Genomic DNA, 25072 nt, shown 5'->3' on the forward strand with positions numbered 1-25072 from the left:
GTATACCTATGTACTAACTCTTTGTAGTTAGTTGCTATATAATTCCCCAATAAGTTAACCACAAATTTAAAAAAAAAAAATTAACATTTCTGTCTAATTTATCATTTTATTGATCAACTCTTTCGAAGAGTTTTCGTATTTAGAAACCATCAAAATACCGTATACAAAACTCTTTTGTATGGATTTTGAAAGACTCATTCAAAATCCATACAAAAGAGTTTTGTATGGATTTTGAATGAGTCTTTTCAACTCTTTTTTGACAATTTTGACCACCTTAGAGGCCTAATGCTAATCCCTTCGACTACTGCATTTGGATACGTATCAAGGGGAAGGCATGCGATACCCGTCAATCAAGCATCGAGGCCCTCAAAACACCTGGAAGCCATAATTGCCTCTAAGGGAGGCAACATTAACGATAAAGGAAGCTCAGGTGCACATATATTTATTGTATTAATATTGTTAATTAATAAATTATCTATTTTTGAAGTTTAAAATTCAAAGTGTTTAGATTTTAATGGACCACATGCTAGCCATGATATTCCTTATCAAAAGATGAATAAGCTATAAAGGTATAAAGAAAAATGTCGTTTTTCATCCTTTTTCGCCCTAAAAATGAAAATATGTCGATATACAGACTAATACAAACCTTTTTATAATCATAAAAAACCCCTTTTATATCAGATTTATTCACTGAACTTAAATTTGGTGATTGTTTTTATGATGATACATGACGGAACATTAAAAGTTCCGAATTATTATAATCTTAGATATATCTGAAACCTAACGACACAAATAAAAATTGAGATCAGTCTTGGATTCTGCACTCAATGATAAATTTTATTCTTGGCTTCATTTCATTGATTTACATTTTTGACACTATCATTAATTATTCCGCTGTGTAATTGACTAATGTCATGAAGATGTTATTTGAAAGACCATGTCGGGGTCAAATTAAGTTTTATAAATTAAATAAATGTTTTAAACTATAGCTAAAGTTCTTGGGTATCTTAATCTATGCCACAAATTTGAATAATAACCCTTCAATGGATGAGATATGTGTATGGAATATTGGGTTGTGAGACAATATCAAGCAGAAAAATAAATTGGGATTTTCTGCTTTTTTAATTTTTTTCCCCGGTTGTTTTTATATTGACATATTTTATTTAATAATAGTATATTAGAGTAGAAGATATATATTTTTAAACTATATAGTCTACCATGTTCATTATTCTTAACTCAAACTACTGTTATAGACTAAGAATTCACGGATATAAATTATAAGGGTAAAAAAATATGAAATGCTCAAGTTTTACAACTACAAAGGACAAAATATAAAGGTTTAGACTTATAAAATATTCATGTTAATTTAAAGGAAAGTAAACCAGAGTTAAATTAACGTAGCTAATTTTGCTACGTCCAACACTAAAGGGTCAAGATCATGACCATTGAGCCACTACTATTGAGTGGTCCTTTAAAATCTGAACACTTTGAGTTTGAAACTTCAACAATATATGATTTATTAATTAACGGTACAATTTCAACAAAATTAATACTATAAATAAATGTGTGTCTGAGCTCTCTTCATTATTAGTGTAGCAGTCCTTAGCTTCAATGATGTCCTTCAGACGGCATCCGAAGGTCTAGCACCCACTGTAGATGTGGTATTCTGTCATGGTGTCTAAGTGCTGGCTAACAGTCGCTTTGAGGGCATCTAAGTTTGGATGACGGACACTGCAGGCCTTCCTCTCTACATGAACACAAAAGGTGTAGTGGCAGGGGACAAAAAGTGACAAAAATGAGTACGAAAGAACTTAAAAGACTCATTTAAAAGAGTCCTCCAACGTTGGAAATGTTTTTCTTTCATTGCTGTTGTCGTAAGTTACCTCTCCATCCTCACCTCCACCACGCTCTTTCTGCCAACTTTTTAAATTGGTCTCTGGACAGTCCTCTGTGAAACCCCGAGATGCCTTGCATGGGCCCTATTGAACTTGAGGGGATTAGCCTGGGCTGTTTCCTTTAACTCTTCCGAGTTCAGTTTGGGTTTTTTGACAGAGCTCATCTTCCTCTTCAACGATTTGGACTTGCTAACGGCGTAGACGGACGCCCAACTGCTTGTATTGCACAAAAGAAATTCTACGATCACGTTTAATTCATTTTCTAGACTTGTGCGTAAGCTGGAGGGCACAGGCTTGTATTGTTTTTTAACTAATTGTTTATAATTTCATATTTCGCAATATGAATTAATTTCAACCATTCAAACTACATTAATTATTGAATTAGTAAGTGATTCAAGATTTCAATGGACCATCCAATATAATCTATTGCCACTTATTCCAATAAATCCTATGCTTATAAAGCTGTATAAATATATTTGGATCAGAGGATTAATTCCATGATTTGTAAGGGATGTAAGTATGTATTATTTATTAAAACAGGTAGATTAGAATCCAATGTCATGACGTCTTTTTTTCACCTCAAATTATCTATAATTCTTCCTAATACATAACGATTCATGAACAATATCCTTTGTTTGGAGAGAAAAAAATGGTAATCACTTTAAATATGATCATAAATCGACCCGACAAAAAACAAGAAATGCTGTAATAACTAGTCTTGTGAATGTTCTTATTTATTATGTTCATTTCTGTTTTAGGGCCGGTCCTATTAGCCCTTGGGACCAGTCCTTCAAACCGTCAATCCCACGGACTGTCAGTAGTAGAACAAATGCCAAGAAGATTAAATAAAGTTTAGTAATGCAATCACTAGCCGAATTTTATACGTTTTAGGACTGAACTAGACCGGACTGCATTATTGGGTCTCAAATAACAGCCAACACACCAACAGTCATTATCAGTACAATTACAATTAAAGCTCAGCAACAAGTCCTCAATGTTACTCTCCATTTTTTTAAGCATACATGAATGTTTTGAATTAGGTTTTGAATATAATGGAACCTATTTAGGAAAGGAAGTTCACTACTCAGGAATTAAATAATAATGACAACTACTAAAGAAAAGAAAATGTATTTTTTAGATTACCAGCTAACAAATTCACACGATTTACATCACTAGTAATAATATGAAAGTAATATGTTTCAATGTAACGCATTATTTTGTGACTAAATTATTTATTAAGACCATGACAGAGATAAAGTTTTTTTCAGCAACTTCAATTTCCATCTTTTCTATTATTAGAGTAAAATATTTCGTTAATGGTTAATGATGGTTTTGTTTTTGATGGTTATTAGCTTACATATCAACTGAGTTTGTTGTTCAAACACTCATTATTGTATGAAGTCCTCCTTTCCATCCTGGTTAGAGAATAACTAACCAGCGGGCATTATAGCTAGTGATTTTATCCGGGTACATTTTTTTTTTTTTTTTGTGTTGGCAAACTGAAAAGTGAGTTTCCTTTTCCGAAGCCGTTTTTTAAGCTCGACTATATACAAGATATCATTGATACGAGGGTCGTTTGAAAAGTATGTACAAAGTCCGAGAGATGGCACAACAGGAGAGTATTGTGGTTATGTTTAGTTAGTAGCATATCTTGGAAGAACACACACCTTCTTTCAGCCAGACTTGTCTATTTCTTTCTGTTACTCACGTCATAACGTCAGATGGGCTATAGGTGGAGAAACTCGCCCTTAGTTATTCAGACCTGAGAGGATAAAACATATTCCAATCTTATCAATAGAGTTATTCTTCACTGAATTGTCATCTAAGTTACTGTAAGTATTCTTGAAATGAGTATTGGTGGAAAAAAATGTTGGATGCATCGTTTTTTGAACTTATATATGACGTACATAGTTCGTAAAACTGCGGATAACTTTTCAGCCTGATACACAGGGGAAAAAGTTTTGGTTTCAAAAACTCGTAACTTTCATCGTATACTACAAGGCTTCATGTGTCAGGTGGGCAATTTTATTAATCATAATAGAGGAAAGTAAATCTATATAAATAAACTTCCTGATGATAAATTTGATTTAAAATATACCAGAAACGGGATGCATAGATAAGGCTGATCCAAATACAAAGGGATCTCAATTTTTTATATGTACTTGTGTTGATATTTTAAATAGTTATTGATGGGCTGTTGTTTGAATATAATCACTGACAAAAGGGCGAAGAAATTTTATGATTTAAATAATGCTTCAAGTCTTTAAGAGACATAATACAACGATAAAGTAAACGCTGAAAGCACAAAAATTTCTAATGTCTTGTCAACTTACAAATGAAACATTGCGAGTAGTGTCCTTCAATAGAATATTTGAGAAGATTTGCATTGCTAATTCCTTTACTTTAATTTACTGCACTTTGGGAAAGTCCAAGGATATATTTTTTAATGACGGTCTAAAGCATACATACTAAATGCCAATATACTGAAAGAATTGTCACCTTTAAATAAAATAAAAAAAGTCAATTTAATTAAATCAATTTTTTTTACATAAAGTGAAAAAATCTAAAATAATAAAGAAAAAACAAAAATAAACTGTAAATTTATCAGATTTTAAAATATTTACCCCCTCTCCCTCAAAGTAGGATGACCATGTCCTCTCACCTCCCCACCCTTGCACGGTCTAACTGGTATATTGTGCATATAAGTTGAGTAGCCTCTTCCTCTTAGAATTATAAATTCAAACCATTCACTCATTTTTAACAACGAGGGTGTGTAGCTACAGCTCAGAACCTTATTTGAAAAAAAGAAAGGGGAAAAACATATAAAAACTATAAAATAATAAATATGACTTAAGATAAAGTTTAGTAACGAACGTGTGAGCACGTAGCTAAAACTCAATACCTAATATTAAGAAACAAAATGGGAGGTCATAAATTTAAGATTGTAAATTCTAAACATTGTTTATTGTGCAAGTTTTATTGTTTGATTGTTAGTAACCTAAACATTTTCTTTCTCAAGCTTTTATCAAAATCCTTTATGATTCTTGAGGAGAAAACATCTAAGTATTGAGTAACTGCGTATGAGTGATCCAATGAAAAACGGAGAGTAACACTTCGGATTTGTTGGGGGGTCATCTAATACAGGGTTGATTTGTGGTACACATTTAATTATGTACAATTTTTCAAGAGTCAAATTGAAACGAAAGGTTTTGTAAGGACATTTATTTTATATAATAGCCCTTAGCTCTAAGTATTGCCTCAATACGAGGCCTGAATCCCTTGCAAAACTTGACTATTGTGTGAGACTCGAGTTTAGTACACTCCTTCTTGATGGAAACCTTTACCTAGAGACTGGACATTCGTTTGAGGATTACTACACATCCTCTCCTCCAGACGCACCTAAATAAAAGGTTCTCGTATGGAGAGAAGGGCAGCCAAACGGGAAAGGGGTATGGGGGGGGCATGTCTTTAAAGTTGTCTCTCAGGAATTATCTGGAGCTCCGTCCTCAGTAAAAACAAAGTTGTCCCTGAACTTTTCTCTGGACAAAGGTAGCTCTAATTTTTGTTAGCCTTGCAAAAATTTAGACTCTTCTTTGCTCTTTCCAGCCGTTTTAGCTTGCTCTGTTCAGAAATAAGGTGTCTTGTTATCCTTTTTCGTGATTTTGCACCAATGTCATTCTAGATTGAAAATTATTAAATTTGTACCACAAGGTAAGATCACCCCGTATATTAATAAAGCAAAAACGGTCTTTTCATGGACGCCTTATACCAGGGTACACCTGCTAGTGATCAATCATAACAAATCATTTTTCTCTTCAATTATTTTTGAGACAAAAGAAACCAAATCATAGATGAGACTCATCTACTTAAAGGTGCTAGCTTCTGGAGTTTTTTCTGTACAAATTACATAATCCACATTTATAGCGTTTGAAGTGATTGGAAAGTTCTTCCGAGATGAACAAAAAATGGTTTCCTTTTATAGTTGGCCATAGAAACGACCTTTTCTATTTCATACAAAACTGGATGAAAAAATTGTATATCTACATAAAAGACGGAGAATAACACTGAGGATTTGTTGCATAGTTCTATTTGTAAGTCTTTGTTTGACTTAGAGTAGAATTCAAGATCAACATGGGAGTAATTTTTGACTATGCCCTTGTGCCCCATCTAATACAACGTCATGGCAGCTAGGCTGATCTCCTCCAAAACCTAATTTAAATCGTTATTGTTACTACATTGAATAAAAAGTTTCACTCTTTTTTAACATGCCTGAAATCCTTCTGATACACATCACTATTTGTAATTCAGAAAGGGATCTGTGAAGACAAAAAACTAAGTTTACAATTAAGAAAAGGAAAAAAGGTTCATGCGTGTGCTCTTTTTTTCTTTTCTTTTTTTCATTATTTAATAAGTCGGGGAGGTATTAACATCTCCCCTCTAAAGAAAGAGTTAGTGCCTATCTTTGTTGTAAATTGGTTAATAAATGCATAATTAAATTGATATGTATGAATTTAATTGTAAATATAATATTTTCCCACCCCTAATGCTATTTTAAATCTAAAAGGTTCTTCTCTTTATAAAAGTAATTCATTTTCTCCTCCCAAAATCACATAATAGACAGCTGATACTAACAAAAATCTAAACTCAGTAGTACCATATGTCTTGATCCCGCCTTTTCCTTGCACTCTTACACAGATATCATCTTTAGTTATGAGTAAGTAAGACCTCGTTGGACTCTGAGTAGAATTGAGGAACGACAATGTCGCAATTTTTATTGCAAGATACGAAGTTGGGTTTTTGTGTTTATTTCCTTCATCTCATAGCTGATTATAGGTAATTTAATGTAACGTCATGACAGCTTTAGCTGCCATGACTCCTTAAACATTTTTCTAATTTTCCGAAATACCATGTTAATTTTCCGGAGGTTCATTTTTACATATCAAAATGCCTACGACTTACTTCTTTAGTCATTAACATTTGTAGCATTTGACCTTTGATCGACCCCTCCTGCACAGCGGATTTAATACTTGCAATCGACATATATAGATAAACTCTTTTTCCTTTGTTCAAAGAAAAAAAAGGGAGCGTGTCTTAAGATTGATACTTGCTAAAAAAATATACGTACAATATACATTTTCACAACTTTCACTACGAGGAATAGTTCAATGCAATAAAAAAACACCTATACAAGCAAGCCAGCAAAGAGGTCTTCTTCTTTTATTATACTCGTCATGTATATATGTTAAATATGAAAAGACTAACTCTTTCATGAAGGTTGTTCATTCAAAAGAATCCCTCTTGGTATTTCCGTTGTGTGATTCTCAAGAAAGATAATATAAGTATGATATGTAATAAATATTTTAAGAAAACAGGGGTTTTACGAGTTTTTTACGATATTGCTTGGATCGTATCTTCAATTTAGATACCTACACAGAATAATTTATGAAATAGACACATAGCTACATATGTACATTTATGGTGGATGGAGAATCAACAAAAAGAAAAAAAATAATAACTATTCAATTTTTTCAATGGATAGATCCGTAAACAAATATTCTTGTTAGATACTTATAACATAATAACAGAATTATGTAATCCAGTCTACATAAGATGGACTGTACACCAACCCACCTGGACGACAACCCCCTCCTTCTATGCCCGAGACACCATCATTTTATCCACTAACATTTCACTCCCCGAGTAAAATTATAGTGTTGGGTTTGGATCTTGAAATCATCGACTGGTCTCTGACTATTATGATTTTTGTAAGACAAAACTCATTTGTTACTTGAACTAGTTTGGTCTAGACCTGTCTCAAAGCTCAATCTGGTCTAGATCGGTCCAAAAACTAACATCGGTCGAGATCGGTCCAAAGGAGCAATTCGGTTTACTTTGGTTTCCAAAAAAACTCAATATAATTTAAAATTCGGTCTAGACCAATTTACATATCAGGGGCGTCCACGTGAGCTACAGCCCTCAAGCTCCCAAATAAATTTTTGTCGTGACAAAAAAAAAATTGAGACAGACTTTATTAGAAAACAGCGATATACACTTTTTAAGGATCTCTCTCATATAAAAAAAAAAAGTTCATATGATCAAATCCTTGGGCAGAAAATAAATTTTAATTTTTGAAATTTTTTAAAAAATTTGATCAAAAAAAAAAAATATATATATAAGCTTGCAGAGTGTGGATACCACTGCATTTATTTTTTAACGACGTTTTATGTACGGAGGAATGACGTCATAAACAGTATTAACAGAGATAATTTTGAAGAATTTTTATCAGGTCGTCCCTCCTGGAGTATGGAACTCCGAATTCGACCAAATCAAGATGGATGATCATATTAAAAGTGTATTCCTTTGACTTTTTGTATCTTTCTTTGTTTCTAACTCTGGAGAACACAGAAGGGCACTGATTCCAGTCTTAGCGAATAAAAAAATGATCATAGACCTTAACAAAAGGTGTAGTCGAGAGGGTTGACATTAAGGCTATAGGGGAGGCAAAAGTGTCATAAAAGAGTTCAAAATATGGGTTTCTTTCATTGCTGGTGTCAAAAAGTGGTCTCTACACCACCACCCTCAAAAGGTCCTTTCACCCAACTTTTTTCATATATACCTGGACAATCCGGTATGAAATCCCGGTTGTCCTTGAGACAACCAACTTGTTGGAGTGTGCGAATGAAAATTTGTCGATTACGTTCAAGTGTCATTTTCTTGACTTATACGTAAGCTAGAGAGCTTTGGATTGTTTTGTTTCCTAACTAACTATTTATGCTTTAATATAAGGAAATAAGAAATAATTTCAATAACTCAACCTTAATTAATTATTAAATTATTAAGTGTTCAGTTTTCAATTTAGTAGTTGCCTCCTACCTTCAGTCGGACAAAAAATGGATCACTTCCCAAATTTCACCTTGAGGATTAATTTATGGAATTTCAGTATTATTCAAGCACAGTCGACTCCCCCTAGTGGTAAAAAAAATGTGTCGCTACGTACACTACTTGTATCAAGTATTGATCACGCGGTTCTTGTTTTGCCACTCGGTTTATAATTTTGAAGAGTACAAATTTAATCCAGGCTCACTTTTGGGCAAAATCCTACTAGCTTGCTTTTGTGTTGAGACCCACACATGTATAACTAACGAGGATGATTATTAGGTATTAATATAAGAATACTAAGAGGGAAGGAATTACTTCAACACAGAAAACAGGTTCTTAATTATTAAGTTTTATTGATCCAAGAATAGTCTCTTAGTTATACGTTATATCATAGTAAAAAGTACATTTTATTTCCACGTCAAAGATACCTGACTTTGTTATGACTCTATTTTCATTATACAACTTATTTATGTAACATGTGAGTTATATGCCTTACCGGTTGAAAAAATTGCTTAAGGAGTTAATAAAATTTACTGTTCTTTTGATGAGAGGAGGGGGGATCCAGAATTGTGTCAAGATCAATTCCGTCTGTTTAATATAATGTTTGTATTGTCTTTTGATATTAAAAACGCAAAGGGGGGAAGGGGGTTATATTCATGTTGTAGGGTCTATTATTAGAGTGCCCCGATTTTGGAACAATATTCATCCGCCCCCACAGATGAAGTTGTATAATGGAAACAATCAAAGAAATAAAACATTGGGAAACTTTGAAACTTTTCATTTTTGAAGTGAAATATGCCATTTTAATTTCGAATAATTTCGATTTTTAAGTCAAAACTCGACTTTTTTAGGCCTTTTTTATGCCTGAAGGTTTTTCTTGATATTTTTTATTTACTAGGACAATCACAAAAAAAAACTTTTGCTAGGTTGAAGGCATTTCAGGTCATTTTCTTGTGGGTCAAGCCATTTTCATTTAGATAAAAGATAGTTTGGATTATAAATTTGACTTTTTAAGCCTTTTGGGATTAATAAAACTTAAAATTCGACATTTTTAAATTTATATATTTTTACTCTTGGGTTGTCCCAAGTTTGTGACTTTCTATTTTTATAGAAGCTCATAAAATATATATCCTGCTTGTACAAGAAAAAAAGTAACTTTAGGAAAGTTTGAGGTCTCTCAAGTCATTTTTAGCCTTGTATTGGGCATTTAGTTTGAAAAAAATGGTATTTTTTAAACAAAACACGACTTTTTTAAGCCTCTTGTACCTTTCCCACTAAATGGGTTTATATATATATATTTTTTTTTTCACAGTAAAAAGATCTTTTGTTCAAGGAAAATCATAAAAATGACTTTTGCTAGGTGTAAGGCCTCCAAAATCTCATTTTCTAATAAATATAGGTCATTTTAATTCGAAAAAATGGATTTTTGAGTAATAATTGGACTATTTTAAGAATCTTGGATCTTCCCATGTTTTCGGTTTCTAATTTTTTTCTGTGCATAAATACATTTTTCTAGTTTGGACAATCATAAAAGAAACTTTGGCTCAGCTTAAGGTCTTTCAAATCATTTTTGTCGTAGTACAGGCCATAGATTTAGAAAAATAAATTGAATCAAAATTAATCTTCTTTAAGCTTCTTAAATGGTCTGAAGTTTTTGGCTTACTATTTGCCCCCTCCTCAAATACTTTTTTGTTGGACCAACACAAAAATCAAACTTTTGTAAAGTTTAAGGGCACTTGTATCATTTTAGTCATGGTAATAGTTTTTTTAATCTATAAATTTTTGTATTTTGTAAATGTTTAGGCTCACTTCACACATATTTTTTCTAGTGGAACTATCAACTTTGCTAGACATGGAGAGGGATTTGTGTTTTTTTTTCTTATTGTCGTATCTATAAAACGTTTTGAAATGTGATGACAGTTCCTAAGCTGTTTTCTTTACAACTATTATTCTAATTTTTAGGTTCACCATCTTAATTTCTGTTTCTTTTATTTTTACATACCAAAAATCCTTGAATTTACAACTTTACTCATAACAACCTATTCGGAACGGTACAAAAGGCTCACAAATAAGTGATGAGACGCTAAATCGGATGGGAAATTGGGAAAAAATGTTTAATTTGCGATTCCGCTCCTTATTTAGTATTTAATTATTTATTACATTTCCAAGTTATGAAGAAAAAAAAATAGCTTCCCCCCCAAAAAATTTTTGGAATTATTGCTGGACTATTTCAATTTTTTTTCAAACAATTTAACGTGTGAAATTTAAATTAATGTTTCAAATTTTTTTCCAAAAAATTTCTTTTCTGTGAATAATTGTATTTTTGAATCTTTATCCCAAAAATTAATTTTTTTGAGAAAGTCAAAATATTTTTGAAAATTTGTTCCAAAAAACTATTTATTTGAAACTTTAATTTCTTCATGAATATCTATGGATTTTTGAAATTTTTTTCTAAAAAATTATGTATTTGAAATTTTTTCCAGGAATTTTTATTTTTTTGTCAACAACTGTATAGATTTGGGGAATTTTTATACTAAAAAAATCAATTTTTTATGAATATACATGGATTTTTGAAGTTTTTTCGTAAAAATTTTCAATGCCAATTTGTATATTTTATATATTTTTTAAAAAGTTTTAATTTTTGTAATTTAATTTCTTAAAAATTGATATTTTGAAATTTAATTTTTAAAATATTGATATTTTGAAATTTAATTTTTAAAATATTGATATTTTGAAATTTAATTTTTAAAATATTGATATTTTGAAATTTAATTTTTAAAATATTGATATTTTGAAATTTAATTTTTGAGTTTAATTTTTTTTTAATTTCATATTTGATAGTTTTTTCAAAAAATGTAGCATTTTTTATTTTTTTTTCAATTTTTTTTTTAAGAAAATTTGAATTTTTTTGAAAAAAAATAATTTTCTTGTGAATATCTAAGAATTTTACCAAAATATTTATTTTTTTGTGAATAGTTGGGGATTTTTGGGAATTTGTTACACAAATTTTTACTTATGAGAATAAAAATGGATTTATGAAATTTTTGTGAATAGTTGTGGATTCTATAAAAAATTTAGCTATCAAATTTTTATATTTGATATTTTTTTCAAAAAGTTTTAATATTTGAAATTTAATTTTTGATTTTTTTTTTCAAAAACATTCCAAGAACGAAAAATATTAAAGAATTCAGAATTGTCCCAGCACTATTAAAAATCACCCATTTTGAACACAGATGATCTGAGAGGGCTTAAAGTTCGCTAAAGTCTGTTTTTTATAGTTCTCTGCAGAAAAAGATATTTGTGCCATGGGGAAAAATATATGGCCCAAACACGGGACAGTCTAATGTTCATTGTTTAATGTTCGTGGTATATATTTTTTTACCTTGGAGCAAATAGATATAAAATAAGAAGGTGGAATGACCTTCAAATATCATTATTACATTTCTCGTGTGGAATATATGTAACTAAGAAATGAAGGAATTAAGTGAAAGTTTTTGCAAATTTCATAACTTCTTGAAATGATGAAAAACCCTTTATACATATATATTATTATGTACTGAGTGTATACGCAAAAATGGGGTTTTTAGCACAAAAAAGAACATGATTAAAAAACAACAACTATTGATTACATTTGTATTCAATGACCAATATACGAGGGTAGTTTGAAAAGTCTGTGCCTATTCTGAGAGATGGCACTTATCGAGGTTATGTTTATTTAGTAGCATCTCTCGGAAGAACACACACCAACTTTAAGACAGGTCGGTTTATTTCTTTCTGTTTGACATTCCTTGGGATCGAGAAATCGGGCGGAAATATTATGGCGACTCTCTATTGGATTCGCAAGAAATAATCCTCTCGACTATCTGGAAATATATATTATTCTTCGTTATTGGACCGCCTAAAAACCGATTTGAAAGAAAAACGCCCAGGATTGGGCCAAAAAAAAAGTTATTTTCCATCACGACAATGCAACAGCTTACACTTCAGCAGTAAAATTAATGGAAATAGGGTTCCAACTATAGATGTCCACTATAGATGGCTAGAAGTCTCACCCACTTTCACTCTTCTGTCATCCATCACCATATCATGGATTTTATTAATTATTTCTGGAGTAGTAACCTCAACAGGACGTCTAGAACGTTCAGCGTGACTTTTGCCCGTATGGTCACTCCCATAATATTTATCAAGCTTCTTTTTAGTCTCCTGAGGTGTTTTGCCTTTCATAAAATAATATTTAATCAACACACTAAATTATTTTTCTTCCATTTTTGGAAAATCACTCCACTTCCTCGATTCAAACGAATGCCAAACAGAAAGAAATAGGTCTATCTAACTGAAAGTTGGTGTGTGTTTTCCCAAGAGATGCTACTAACTAAACATAATCTCGATACATACCAGTAGTGCCATCTCTTGGACTTTGCACGGACTTTTCAAACGACAACCGTATTAACAAATTTTATTAATCCTTTGAAAATGCCGTAAATTGCCCTTAAAGTAGGAAGTATTTACAATTGTCATTTAGAGGGTTGAGGGTCAGGTCCAAAACCACTTCCGTCCTTATTAGGGAAAAGAGTGAACCACGTAGACCTGAATAATGTAGTAAGATTACATAAATGACGTCATAGGAACAGGCGACGAAAATTTGAAAAAAAGAGAATGGAATACGTTTTCCTTTTGAAAAAAGGTCATTTCAGAAATAAAAATAAATATTTGTTTGCCATAAAATCGTCAGTAGATTAAAGGCCACACGAAAGCCTTTAAAAGTATAATTAAATGTTATTTTCTAACGAAGACAAATATATTAATAAAAATTGATTGGAAATATGATTTATCTTCTACAAAAATGGTCAAAAATATGCCTAAAGAAAACTGTGGGACTGAGAGGGGAGATGGTATTAAAGAAATATCCACGTAAGTCCACAATGGGGGTGAGGGGGAGGTTATGTGAAAAAAAAATCAAGGTGGTCCCTTATCAAAAAATCATTTCCACAATGACAAAATATGAAATTAATACATTTCATATGAAAGAATCATATCAAGCCCAATTAAGTCTCAAAGATTACATAATGGTTTTGAACTATATTCAAAACTCATTACTATATATAAAATATGTGTACATATGAAATATTGATATAAAAAAGTTGAGAATTTTAATTTTCTTTATTTTTGATGCAGACTGTTTTTTTTTGTGTTTGGTCGCCACAATGTCTAATTATGTTGTTTGATATTGGGCAACGAAAATTGTAAATATATTGTTCAGAATCTGTTTATACTACTTATTCACATAAAATATAGGTTCTTGTTCCTAAATTTGATTAACATTTCGTCAAAAATGAGTAAGTCACTAAAAAAAGACAAATAATTCGTGATCTTGATTACCAAATTTAGGTTAAACTAGCATCCTTCTTCATATTGATTGTAAAAGTGAATGTCTGCTGTATTCTGCGATTACTACATGGATTAGTAGTATCTAAAATGATCATATAAAAAGCTGCAATAAACACCAAGGAGCTCATTAAACATCATAAAAATGCTTTCATGAAAGCTTGAACTCAGACTTTATTTCTCATCTATGAATAAACGAAATATTTTTGCCAATAAATGTTTTTTTGCTAGGTGATTATGAGAAAAAAACTAAACGAAACAATTTGTTGGAATTTTTTGTCAGATCAATCAAACAAATCTTTTGTTTCCTTGACAAAATAAAGACAAGACCAATATTATTAGAACAAGGTTAGCCATCGAGGCAGTCGTAGAACAAACAGAACAGATTTATATCGAAACAATCTTTCTTTTTAGTCACGTCATTGGGTGCATTTGATTAGATAAATGTAATTCATAAAAAGCAAAAAATTGAATATTTTAAATTTATTTTGTTCTTCATTGATTCCCTATTTATTTACACTAGGATTAGGGTACTGTGTTTTGTGTCCCAATGACGGGATCCTTTATGATAGTAAATTTTCAGTGAGAAATAAAAATCTTAACTGACTATCCTCCTAATAGTAACATTGGATAAAGACTCGACGAAGGCTACCCTTGACTAAAAATTTTGACAAAAACCCGCTTTTTCTAATTATTTTTTGTTGTAGTCACAATTTTTAATTTAAAAAAAAGAAAAAGTTATTGTCTTTGATAAAAAAAATTAAAAATGTTTGGTCAAATTGTGTCCTTTGTCCTTTAGCTTAAATTTTATATGTAAAGTTCGTCATTTATTTTAAAAAATTATCACTACAACAGATATGACTTGGATTTATTGCTCCATAAGATTTTATTTCAACCCTTTACCTAAGACTCCCATTCGAATCAAATGTCTAAAATTTGACTGGACGCTCGAACAAAGAATTTATATCAAGACTCAGATTTGACTCTGACTAGATCATAAAGACTCGACAGTTAACTAGGACTCAACAATTAACTGGAGCTCGATACTTTACTGGGTCTCGTACGAAATAACTCATGAGCACAACTCTATTAATTCATGATTCATAAAAAAATATTTTTAAGGTATGGCTGGAGTTCATATAAAAAACAATATATAATTCAGAGGTGGACATTCCGCTAAATAATTTTTGCTAATTAGTGTACTATGAGACAATTAGAGGAATGCCAAAATTGTACGATCGCTAATAACATTATTACTTTTTACTTACTTGTAGGTCCACTGGTTTTTTAAGGTTTGATATTTGAAACCATAGTATCAGTAATGCCTTCAGTTTGTTCTAAATGGGCTTACACAAGATCCAATTTTCAATTTGATAAATATATAAACCTGTTACCTCGGTCATGTCGCTCTGTAAGCACCACTTCCACGAAGTCAATTAAGAAATAAGCTAAAGGACTAACACTCTTATCCAAGGAGACAACCACTTCACAGACCTTAGCATTAAAAAAGAGATAAAGTTTACTTATAGTCTTTAGGATTATATATTAATTTTTTAGAATGAGGGGAACTTGGTTTTTCGGAATTTTTTTGAAGAAAAATCCAAAAATGGAAATATATTCAAATTTTTTCAAAAATCTATAGATATTTACCAATAATTTCATAAATAAATTTTTTTGGAAAAATAAATTAAATTTGAAATATTGAATTTTTTTGGAAAAAATTAAAAAAATTAAATTTGAAATATTGAAATTTTTGGGAAAAAATTAAATTTGAAATATTGAACTTTTTGAAAAAAAAAATTTTGAATAAAAATTAAATTTTTTGAATAAAAATTTTGAATATTAAATTTTTAAATAAAATTTTGAATATTAAACTTTTAAATAAAAATTTCAAATATTAAATTTTTAAATAAAAATTTTTAATATCAAATTATTAGAAAAAATATTTAAAAATCAACAGTTATTTACAAAAAATTTCAAAAATTTATAGGTATTTACGAAAAATTAATTTTTTTGGGAAATACTAAATTTTTTCAAAATCCACAGCGGTTCAAAATTAAATTGCCCAAATCCAAAATGCATTCATTCTCTGCAGCCCTGCCCCAGTTAATACCCCTTACTTATTGTACATGGACTTCATAGAAGATTTCTATCTCCGATGGAATAATTACACTACTATAATGTTTACTTATACTTAATCAGTACAACTCCATCTAACCAAATAAAGAACATTTAAAAAAATATACATATATATTAAAAAAGTTTAATTAATTAATTTTTATTATTTTTATGAATAAATTTTGGCTATCATATAAATATATAAATGTATAATCCCGCTTTTAATAAAGTATTACTTAGCAATATTATAATTAAAGTTGATAATCATATACAGAAAAACGCGTGCAAGGAGAAGGGGGGAGAGAAAGACTTATGGTATCTTTGTATAAAATACATATGTGATTATCAGTTGCTTGCTTTATTATGATTTTTGAAGGTATAACGCAAGTATTTATTAGCAAAATGTTTAATAAAGATATACTATCTGTAATTAACTTAGACGTTTTTTATTCGTTACAATAAACAGTAATTTGAAAACTTCACCCTCCATGAAATTGTAATTCGTTATGAACCATATTCTCAGAATAATAACTAATGAAACGACAAAGTAGAGTATTTCGAAATATATTTGAAGTTCCAAGTTTAAAAAAAAAAGACTATAATTAAATATAATCTACATACTAAAAAATAAACCATCATCCATTTATGTTAAATATACAAAATCAAACAATTAGAATCATATAACTAATAATAACAATAAATTATAAATACAGAATATTGAAATAATAGATTGAATAATAGAAGAGACAAACTAGTTGCGAACCATCCAAAGCTACTACCCCTGTTGTTGTGACCATTCAAGCACTTGTTTTTGCCATTAATTGAGTTGTGTATCATAATTCTTGATAATTTTAGCTAAAATAGAATCATATTTTATGATAAGATTTTTAATAAAATGAATACTTACTGTTAGATGGTACAAAATTCAAAGTTTCATTTCTTAATTTGGCGTGGATGACTCTAAACATGCTGAAAATTATCTTAACTTCACAATTTACAATGGGGTATTTCTATAAATGACATCATTACCAACATCCTCCATTAATTAATGATGGTTCTTCGGAAAGGGAAGAATTTACGCGTGTAGTTCTCCATAAATTTATTGAACGTAGGATGATTAACAATGGATAAGGTTATATTACATGCAATTATCATCTTTGTGAGATCAAAGTTAAAGTCTGAATTGATGTATTCATCGTTAACTTGATTTTATACATAAATATCTATGCGACAAATCCAACAAGCCATCTGTTTCTCATCCGGTAAGTATTTTCCAAATTCCTGGGTCTCCATTTTCAGAAATCCAGAGAGAAGGTAACGTTCTTTAATGCATTTTATTCAGATCTCTATCGACTAACAGAATCTAATATTATATTAATATTGAATAATAAAGGCGGGAATGATAACGTTCTTGATAGAAGAAGATGTATATTATTTAATCAATGATGTCATAAGTATTTCTTCTCTTCTCCTCGCACTCTTTTCTATTCTTACCAAATTTATCAACCTTAATTATTATAGAGTGTCGATTGAAATACTATGTTGGATTTAAATAATATAGATTACTAGTAGGTACCCGTATAAATAATATATTTTATTTCGAATTATTTTATTAATGCTTTAAATAACTCAAGAATTTAGTAAAACTTGTCGATAGACAACATAATCTTACGTATATATCTCAAAGGTCTGTCAGCCTTTTATTTTATTTATGAAGTCTGTATCTTTCCTTGTCTTTTTAAATAAATACCCTGGTTTCATAAGTGGAATAACACACAAGTATAATATTACATTATGGTAGGTAAATATATATGTAATTTATTTTAAAAATTATATGACAATGTTAGTCTCGGAGTAGTTGAAAGATAAATTGTAGTTGGTCCAATCCAATTATTTGTCTAAATACCAGATGATTTCGTCGTTTTTCTTTTTGAAGGAAATATTTCGTGATGCAATATAGATATTGATTGCTATTAAATAAAAAGCTAATTATAAAATCGCACATTTTCACATACGCACCCTGTACATTGTAAATAACATTATAACTTCTTTAGTAAGAATACAAAATGTTCCTATATGCAATGTACATAGTACATACCCGAATGCAAGTAGGTATACAATGAAAGTATTAAAAAAATCCCCACTACTTTCAGCCATTTCAACAGACAAAAGAATTTCAATATTCTGCTTGTAAAAAAAGAGAAATTAGTCTATGTATTCGTCATCTTGAAATATATGTACATACATGTTATGTGGTGAATTAACACGAAAACAATCTTGAAAATAAATTAAGAAAGGGAGAAAATTTCTACATACAGAGTCTAATAGATAAATCCGGATAAAGTTTGACTTAATCAAGACGAGTAACGGGAGTAAGGTCTGCAGTCTATATTTAACAATTTACCTATAGAAATAACATTGATTCAGCCTCTGTCGGCCACCGCCACACGCTTGATCCTGTACCTGCTGCTGGCACAGCCGTTTCTGATGGGAGTAGAATCCTACTAATTGGCATCATCCACGAAGGGGATAAAACTTGGCACAGGCCTTACTTTGTAACCTCAAACTAGACAATTATGGTTCTAACAACGGGAAAAAGGTTATTTTTGATTTCCTTGGAGGTAGATAATAGGCATGACCTCTAACTCCACCTAGACGTAGAAGCCAAAAGGGTTCATATCGAGGTATCTGGTCGCAAATCTCAGCGTCAACACATACGTTGCACGGTTGCAATCTTATTCATCAACGGGAGAACAGTGTTCTTGCAGAGTTCAGCCGGGGTAAATCCCTGGCTTAAAACAACAACGTTAGATTAAGCGTACTTGTTGATTTGGCCTTTTAATAGTCCTTCTTGGCGAGGACTCCTTTTCCAGAAGCAGAATGCAGGCATGAAGTCGCCCACAATCGAGACGACGCCGAAGGTAATGATGGAGGCAGTGTGATTATTCTTATTGTTTGGAACGACATAGGCCTTGACTTTGGCGATCCACTTGCCACTTGCTTCATGCAGGTGTGGGACTTGGCACATGCCTTGCCCTCTATCTTCCCATTGACATAGAAGTCTAAGGGATTCATGTCACAGGAGCTGGAGGACTAGGTATCAACGTCTAAGAAAGCTGGGATATGGACAACTCTAGATTATTATTATTATTATTTTTTTGAACAAATACAAATGGAATTCTTACATTCTTATCAATTTCCTCAGCTATTCCATACGATCTGCACTCGTAAATATCACACTAAAATGCTCAAAATACTTTTATGACTATAAGGTATTAAGAGAAAATAATTCTCTATTTTGAAATCATCTAAACAGCATGAGCTGTGGTTTCAATACGATTATTTCTTATTCTTAATAAACTAAATTTTTATTTGCATAATTTTTTCGTATTTAATTTTTATCGGTGGAGACCAAAGTCCATCAACTCTCACAGTTTAGACCAATGGGTCCATTCAGTCCAGATTTACCCAACACTAGTTGAAAGCGTTTGCCAACTACAAACATATTTTGGGTCCTTTTTCTGTTTTTGTTCGAACTAGAGGTTGCGAGATACAGTATAGGTAACGACGTGTCCAATGTAACAAAACAACTTCGCTAATAACATTGGTTTATTCATTGTTTCGGAATCAGTAAAAATGTATCCGTAATCCGAATTAAATTTTATTATGTCCGAACTTCGGGTAAAATGTTTATGCAATTCTAGATCAAGTATTTGTGTAATTTTAGTTTTTGGATATAGCTGTGAAAGTTTGCCTGTAGCAAATTTAGGTGTAAAGATTTAACTGACTTGGATCTGAAAAATGAATATCCGTTATATCTATAGTTTTGATTATTGATGAGATGATTAATCGGTATCAGCAAGGGAGAATAATGCTTAATTTGGGGCATTGGCTACATTAAGGAATTTTTACTTTTTACTAGAAAATTTAATAATTGACATTATGTAATTTAGATATTTCTCCAAAAAATATAGTAATCCATTTTTTTTTGTTATAAAGTGATATATTACAAATTTAAATTTCGGAATTTTTTTACAAAAATTTATATTTTAAGAGCCACAATAATGTTTCTTTGTTTTTTCCTAGAAAATCAATATTTGAAATTTTTTTCCAAAAAATTTAGTTCAACATCTGAGAATTTTTGAAATTTTGCTGCAAAAATTTAATTTTTTGAGTACAATTGTGAATATATGAGAATTGTAATTAGTTTTTGAAATTTTTATCCCAATTTTTTTTATAGTTGTTGATTAAAAATAAATAATAATATCAAATTGGATTTTTTCAAAAAAATTTATATTTGAATTTTTTTTTTACAAAAAATTTAATTTTTGTAAATTTAAAAAAAAAAGAATTTATTTTAATGATTATTTTTCCAAAAACTGGAAAACAAAAAGTTATTTTTAACTATTATATAAAATATTAAAGAATCGGCATCAGGAATTTTGACTAGATTCGCATCGGAGTCGGCATCATAATTTCTTTGTAATCGTCCCATCTCTAGTTATGATCACTTCCCCGCTTCAAATTATAGATTACTTTTTATTGTTTCAAAATATACAATATTTTTGAAAATTTCTGATCGTAATATGATGTATGTTAATGCTATCTAATATGTTGGAAGCGAAGCCCCCTAATTTAATGACCAAGACGTGAAACTTGGTTGTGTAGACCATGTCTCCTTCTTTTCAGCTAAGAAGCAATCGTTTTAGCTGTTGTATACTATGTTTTCGCTCAACTTCTCGTCTTCTTCGGACAATAATGACATTTCGAATGACTTGAGAAACAATTTATTCATAAATTTTTAGAATAATAAAATAGTTTGTGATCAAATTTAATGAATGTAGCCACCATTTGACTCAATGACACTGGTCAGGCGACGTCTGAAGCTGCCATAGACTTGCTGGATGTAATCAGCGTCCATGGAGGCCCAGGCCTTGTTGACAGCAGCCTTTAAGGCATTTATGTTCTTGTGTCGTTTTTTGCAGGCCTTTGTCTCCACGTGCGCCTAAATAAAGAAGTCTAATGGGCTCAGATCTGGGCTCTGAGGGGGCCAGTAGTCCTTGGGCCAAAAGTTCATGTTGTCCTTGAGCCACTCCTGAGCTTTCTTGGAAGCGTGGGCGGGTGCTCCATCTTGTTGAAAAGCCCAAGGAGAGTTGCCGACTATGGGTTTGATCCAAGGAAGCACCTTGGACGCCAGAATCTTCACATAATCCTCCGCTGTTAATCTGTAGCCAGTGGGGAACCATACCGGCTTTATGGCCTTCCCGTTGGAGGCCACGAGACCCAACATCATCACCGAAGCAGGGTGATTTGTTGTTGCCACATAGCGGTGCTTATCTTGCACATCTCCAAAGCTCACAACACGGTCATTTTACCTGTTGAAAACAGGATCTACTGTAAAAGTTTTCTCATCTGAAAAAATGATGATGCGTCCAGATGAGCTCTTGATATCATTCAAGATTTTCTTGGCACGCTCAAGTCTGACTTTTCGCTGACGTTCAGTTAGCAGAGGGCGTTCAGTACGCCTCAGGGACTTTCCTCCAGCCCTTTTCAATGCCCTTGAAACAGTTGATCTCGACTTTCCCATCTTTCCGGCCATGTCGGCAATGGATCTGTTGGGAGTCCTCTGGAACACTGCCTTTACTTGCCTTGTTGAGACAGTGGGCTTCCTGCCAGCCCCAGGGGAATGCTTGATATCACCCCAGCTTCCAAGCGCTTGGAAACGTTGTAAATTGTCTTCAACGAGGCCGCAACCTGTTCCTAAATGTTGTTATCAGGCACTCCCGCTCGGAGGAGGGCTGCAATTTCGATCCTCTTTGTTTCCTGATTGGACATGGTCTCACGTGTGGAAGTTGTTACGCTCGCACAGGAAGGATTTTGTTTATTTTAACAGTAAAAATACGAAACAATCAGATTGGTTGCCACAAAACCTCTTAAAAAGTAGATTTACAGCATCGGTAAATAATTTTGCATGGCCCGGTACCTAATTGAATGAAACTGTTTGTATTTAAACTACACACCCAACCTCACACTTTTGTAAAAATAAATCCTGTGAATTATAAGTTTCCAAGTTATAACGCTTTAAAAAATGTCCCAATTTGCCTACACATCCCTGGAATTATAGCATAATAAACATTTCCCAAGAAATGAATGATAATACAAATGACAAAATATGTTTTGAAGCTCTTTTGTTTTCTTGCATTGTGAATAAGTAGGAATACTCATTTTGCATATACCCAAAATTAAAACTCATCCATTTATTCATTAAAAATATTTCTTATTGAATAAGAGCCAAAATAATGACTAGGCGTTATATTGCTTTGTTGTTAATAATAAATGAATAAAAATACATAATATTCCAACTTGTTAAAATGCATGATGAATTTGAATCTTTGACTAATTCATAGTTTTGTATCTGTCATGACTTTAAAGAGAGGGAAACCCCAAAACCTTTACACTGGGATTGTCCAAGTTTTTAACCAACCAATATCGACCAGTTTCTTTTCTGGAGATATATAAAAAATATACCAGTGATGGGACTAACTCCTAATAAATCCTTATGAAGATTCCAATTTGTTTATATTTTAAATAATAGTTGAAAAATACCATATTTCTATTGTTAGAGGTCGAGAGGATTATATGTATATATATATATATATTATATTGGTTACATGATTATTTATTTTTTTAATAAAAAAGTGAATATTAAATATACAATTTGATATTTAAAAATATTTCATAAATCTACAATTATTCATACAAAATTAAATTTTTGGGAAATAATTTCAAAGATGGCTATTCTCAAAAAATTAATTTTAGCGGGAAAAACATCAGAAACATATGGCTTTTTCAAAAAAAATTATAAAATCGAAATCTATTGACAAATATTTTTTTTTTTTTTTAAACATAAAAAATTCCAGCTTTTCTCAAAAAAAATTCAAAAATTAAATTGCTGATAAAATTATTTTAAAGCAATATTCAAATATTAGATTTTTGGAGAAATATTTCAAAAATACAACTAGTTGTTAAGAGAAAATTAAATTTTGACAAAAATTTTGAAAAATTAAATTAACTTTCCCAAATCCACAGTTGTTCAAAAAAAATTATATTTTTCCGAAAATAACTTCACAAATCTTCCGCTTTTCTCAAAAAAATTTCAAAAATTAAATTGCTGATTAAATTTTTTTTTGAAGCAATATTCAAATATTACATTTTTTGGAGAAATATTTCAAAAATACATCCTTGTTAAGAGAAAATAAAATTTCAAAAAATTAAATAAAATTTCAAAAAATTAATTTCCAAAATCTACAGTTGTTTACAAAAAATTATATTTTTTGAAAAAAACTTCAAAAATCTTCAGTGGTTCTCAAAAAAAGTTTCAAAAATTAAATTAATGATCATAAATTTTTTGAAAACATTTTTGTAAAAGGCAACAATTCCTCGATTGGGAGAGGGGTTATTTTTTGTTCAAAACTTAGAAAAGTAATAAGTAACAATAAAGAATAATTGAAATTGTAAATTAAACATTATTTTCCTGATCCCAATTCCAGAAGAAACAGCCGATTATCCCCTTCCCAATTCTGGTTAATCGTTCTATCACAAGAATATACTATGTTTTTTCTTCATAATAAAGTATTTCTTCATTTATTTATTAATATGGATGAAGGAACAGAATTTACAAACATAAATACATGATTAGGCAATGCCATGAAAATGAGTCATTAAAAATTGATAAGACAAAAAAATCAAATCGATTCCTTTCAATAGAATTTTTCTGCTGTCATACAAAAGGTATTATACCACTTCTTATTATTCTGGTTAAAGCATGTTGATTGGACTTTCTGGCATCAAAAGATTTAGTATGATTCATTCAAATCTAATCCATGATCCTAAGAAATCTGATCGAATAGGGAATTATCTAACTAAGAAATCATTAACAGCCTCTAGAGGCACAGAAAGGCGTAGTTTTGTAAACAAACAATCAAGTAAACAATCCTGATATGCTAATGACGTTTATAGACTCTCGCAACCTTGACTGTTTCTAAAAGAAACAGGAAAAAATGAACAAATCGTTTAGTAACAGCTTTAGAATTAACATTTAGTACAAGGAGTTAGGATCAATTCAACAGTTGCGTGCGCCCTGCAATTTTGTTATGATGCAGCTATCTAATTGAGTTTTTTTTTCTTCTTTGGTAGAAACGTTGCTGTACTAACAAACTTTAATGAAGTTTTTGGCATCATGATGACAGCTGCTCCAGATATATGTTCAGAAGATTGAATTTATGGATCCTCACGACAATAAATTTTTGTCCACAACAATATGAAGATTTCAAATCGACAGTTTTCGAATATGACTGACGTCCAAGACACTCTGCTAAACGGACACTTTACTGAAGAGGCACTCTGCCGAATGGCCATTTTCCCGAAGGGACGGCGGAAAACAATAATAAACATGCTGCAGAACTACATATGTAATTTTGAGTATCATCACAAGAATGTCCTTTTCTCTCTCCGCCAATGGCTCATGATTGTTCATCGATGGATGATGGTGCACTGTTGGAAAATATTATGGATTCTCCCCCCAGACGGACCGATAGCTCGTATACATCCACAGCTGGATGATTGTACACAGTTGGAGAAAGTATTTTCTCCCAGGGACGAGCAGGGTGTTCGTGTCCTTTGTTTAAGGTTCATTCAGGAGTGGATTTCTCTTTCTCCGATTCGTGTGCTGAGATCAAAGCATAACATCCGAGATAATGTAAATAGTCAGAGGAATCTCTTGGGGCATGCTTTCG

The sequence above is a fragment of the Lepeophtheirus salmonis genome, chromosome 6, assembly GCF_016086655.4.
Source record: "Lepeophtheirus salmonis chromosome 6, UVic_Lsal_1.4, whole genome shotgun sequence".
In the NCBI taxonomy this organism is placed as follows: Eukaryota; Metazoa; Arthropoda; class Copepoda; order Siphonostomatoida; family Caligidae; genus Lepeophtheirus; species Lepeophtheirus salmonis.